The sequence below is a fragment of the Lissotriton vulgaris genome, chromosome 12, assembly GCF_964263255.1.
Source record: "Lissotriton vulgaris chromosome 12, aLisVul1.2, whole genome shotgun sequence".
In the NCBI taxonomy this organism is placed as follows: Eukaryota; Metazoa; Chordata; class Amphibia; order Caudata; family Salamandridae; genus Lissotriton; species Lissotriton vulgaris.
In genome coordinates this window covers 145,299,798-145,304,269 of record NC_141700.1, presented here as the reverse complement: position 1 = coordinate 145,304,269, position 4,472 = coordinate 145,299,798, and positions in this window count along the sequence as shown.

The following is a 4,472-nucleotide window of genomic DNA, read 5'->3' as shown; positions in this document are numbered from 1 at the left end:
GTACTGTATCTAGCACTATGTATCATCTCTGTTGTATTGCATCTAAGGATATATAGTGCTCATGGTCTAGATGGAGATCACTTATCTAGCTTGGGGATCTCTATATGTACTCTATATATATAATTTCTTATACATTGTTGTTATGTTATATAAAGTTACCATCTGAAAGCTAATAACACCATATGTATTTCTAGAACTCCCGCTTGAGTTTGAGGCAAATATCTATTCCACTTGAAACCCATAATTTTCCACTTCAAAGCATTCAATCTTGGCACAGATAGACTTTTTCATCCAATCAGGAAAAATCTTTATGTCTATATTTGCTTTTGGATCGTGCTCATGGTCATTTTTTCCACATATGAGCACAGTAATTATCCTTGTTGCCACCAACATAATCAACTGCAACGAACCTAGCGAAAGTGACATTTGAATATGCATTTTGATACTATTATATGATAACCTTTGTCCCCATCATCAGAATGTCGCCCCAGCAAGAACTGGCACTTTTAATTTGTTACATTTACCCTCCCACTTGTATATATATGTCTGTTATCCCTTTTTCCTCCCCAAACCCCCCCTCCCCTTTTCCTTTCTATTTTGAGATATCCATATGTATATATTTGATGGATTCGTCTAATGCGTGCTCTCTTTGTATTATTGAAGTCTTTTTCTGTAAATAGATATATATTTATATTTTTATCTTTTGTACTCATGTTGTACTATACATACTTTTGGTATAGCGGGTGACAACAGAATAAAGTTACTTTCAGCACCCTCTCATCCAATTTTATGGTATAGCGGGTGACAACAGAATAAAGTTACTTTCAGCACCCTCTCATCCAATTTTATCTCACACACTTTTTTCTCCTATTTTTGTCACTATTTTTGCACTACGACATCAGTCCCCCCCCCCCTTTTTGTAACATCATCCCAGTTGAGGAACAAGGCCACGTTAATCTATCTGACCCTGGGTTGGCTTTTACAATCATAGCCCCCATGAGAAAGATAATAGATGACATCTCCAGTGGTCGCAGAAAAGGAACCCAAATGATGAAGGGCGGTTCCGTGTGGTGACTGATGGGCATCCTTATATGATCACCTGTTGGGTTCATTGGCAGGGTGACCCTTGTCTTTACACTTTATTATTTCTATATCACATGGTTTTGGAGTCCTCTGTAGTCGTCCATCTGGCGTTCTTGTGTATGATAGCTTAGACCCTCTGACACTTTGTGTTTTGTAATACTGTTGGGGCCGTATCAGAGTGTGGTCTTTAAACTCCCCTTAGTTGACCCTCCTTACATGTTTATTGGTACTATACATACAACATTTATATATAGATGCTTTACTGGAGTCACTTTAATGTATTATACACAATTATGTTTCTTGATGTGGTCTTTTGGTAAACTGTTTCAGGTCTGCAAAACATTTGTGACTATATGTCTCCCAGCATCACTATTGCTTTGTATCTATAAATTCTATCTTGTCTTGATTTTCCTTTCAGTGCAATATGACGGTGACCTGATGAAGGCGATAATGCCGAAACGCGCGCAGTCTTTTCTACTGCCTTGCCTCCTTCAACTTGTCTAAGTTTTTGTTGTACTGCCTCTAATGAATTATTGTTTAATGTATATAATAATAAATGGCATAACTAAAAGACAATAGTGAAAATAAGTATAATTAATAAATAAAAGAACTTAATCCTCATTGAACACTAAGCCTTGTCGAATATTTGGCCATCTAAAGCTTAGTTGGTCTGTGTTCTAGATGGGATGACATATCTATTTTGATCCTGACCTGTTACTGTTTTTTGTCAATTACGTGACTGACTGAGCTATACAATCTTCCTTACCTGTGTTCGATCCCTATGTATTGATAGTCTATTCATTAATATAGGGGTCCCTTTCTTCTAAATCCGCAGGTTTGAGGGGAGACAGGCCTGTAGAGCTGGGGCCAAGTCAGTGGGCATCGTCCTCTTGTTAGCTCTTTGTGGCCGCGTGGGCAGTCGTGCGATTATGAGGGCACACAAACAAAACTTAAAAATTGGTGTTTGTTAGCTTTTATTTGTCAGAATCTGGGGATGTGGACCAATGTTCGCACGAGGGTTAGGACTTGAGATCCAATCGGGTTGGTTTAGGAAAAATGAAAACAATCAGTCTTCTTCTTGAGGTTTGAGTTGAGACTGTCAGGGTCTTCTGTGGCTCTCCCACTTGTCTGCTCTCTCAGGCTGTCGGGTAAGGAAGGGAAAAGAACAAAAAAAAACCAAAGGTCAGTTCAATGTCCACTTCTCACTGGCCAGTGTTTGGGCTACCTTCACCAGAGACTAATGTGCGATAGGGATAAGGGGTGCAGGGACCTTTCTTTCTTTATTAGCACACCCGAGTGCCCTATCTCCCCAGACCTCCCCACCACCCCCACCAGAACGATCCCCTGAAAGGTACTCGCCTTAAGCCACGACCTGTGTCCAGGGCCATGGCGTTAGGATCCGGGGCGTCTTCTCCCTTTGCTAGCCCGCCGGGTATGGTCGCGGTGTATAATGCTCCTCCTCTGCTGCTGTCCTCCTTCACCTCGCTCCGCTCCTCACTCGTCTCCCGGATGCCTCCTCCGATGTTGCTCTGTTCCTCACTCGTCTCCTGCATGCCTCCTCCGATGTTGCTGTGCTCCTCACTCGTCTCCCGCACACCATCTCCGATGCGATCCGTCTCCAACTCGATCCACTCCTTGCTTGTCTTTCGCACGCCTCCGTCTCCGATGCTGCTGCACACCGGTTCTTTGCCCGTCCTCCCTTTTGGATGTTCCTCTTCCATCAACGTCACTGGCCCCTCCTCTTCTGCTTGCTCGGCCACTAGACCGCTGCTTACTTCCGCAGTAGTGGAAGGTGTCGGCTCGCCCTTCTTCCGCTTCCGATCCGCCCCTGGCAGGTCCTCCTCACTCTCTGCATGGCTTCTCGTTCTTCTTCTTTTTTTCTTGTGGTTGCTGGATCTGAGGAAGGAAGGTTCAGGGTGCCCCTAAATTCTAAGTATGGGTGAATTTTGCGGATCTGCGGTCCGCGAATTCGCAAAACAATCCGCAAATTAGTGGATTTTTCAGCGAAATCGCAGATTTTTTTGTGATTTGCACCATACTTAATTGGAGTACTTTCTACTGGCTAATCAGTAAGTGCTACCTCGTTGGGTAAATGTATAGTGCTTTCCTACACTGCAGCTGCGTAAAGGGCCAGAAGATTTGTCCCCAGTGACCATTTGTGCCTGTAAGTTTGCCACCGCGCCAAAAGGCGCCGAGGTCCCTTGAGTGAGCTGTCCATCATAGTTGGGAAAGGGCGGGAAAAACATTTGATACTGCTAGTGTGTGGTGCGGGGCTTCTATGCGTGTGCACATCCCTCTTGTGTAAAGGGTCAGAGAGCGAGCAGGGCAGCAGGTGAGGAGAAAGAAGGCTCCTGGCCACAGGAACTACAAGGGGATCGCGCTCGAGAAACTCATGGATGCAAAGACCTCCCTCGAGTATTACAGCTAATTTTCGACGGCAGATATGGGGTTAAAGCACACTTGCCCAGCCTCGACCGTGCTCACTAATGTTTTGGGCTGATTAAAAATGTTACTGAATTTGAGCTTCAACTCGGGCACCTGCTTTATTTATCTGTCAGTGCTTCCTGTTGAGGTTTAATTTTTGTGACAGGAGCCTAGTGCCATACTTGTAACTATTCTCTGACCCTGCTTCGAGGATCAGAGCAGGGTCAGAGAATAGTTGCAAGTAGGAAACGAGGCGCCGCTCAGGAAGCACTTACAGCAGGTGCCCAAGTTGAAGTTAATTTCTTTGTAACCATTTTGTAAATGGTTACAACGAAATTAGCTTCAACTTGGGCACCTGCTGTAACCCCGTAAGTGCTTCCTGGAAAAAATGTGTCCCGCTCGCGGATTCGCGGATTTTTCCACAATTTCGTGGAATTCTGCGAGCTGAACTAATTTTTGGCCCATAGTTACCAAATACTAAATTTAGGGGTGTTACAGGTTGGTAAAGGTCAGGGGCCAATGGATCCCTTCCCTGGGGTGGGTACACCCTCTTTTATGCCACTCTCTAGTGGGAGGGGGGCAGGAGCCTTTCCCTGGTTGGCTGGGTCCCTCCCATCCTCAAGATGGCGGGGACTCGAGGTTGTGCTTCACCTTGCCTCCCCACCTTAGGGGTGGAGTTGGCAGAGGTGAGCACACCTCTCTTCCTCACTTTGCTTTTCCTGCCGGGTCTCCCGCCCATAGTGGGGGGAAGAACCAGTGGGAACCAGTTGCTGAGTACAGCAAGTGGTCTGGAGAGGCTCACAAAGGCGGTATGCCTTTGAAGCTTCTCCTTCGTGAACCCTGCCCATCCTGGGGAAGGAGGCTTTGCACCTTGTTCCAGGATGTGCATTGTTTCAGGCCCCCTAGAGCAGCAAGCTCTCAACCCAGGGGTCCAGAAACATGCCTGGTGGTGGCAGCCAGTCAGG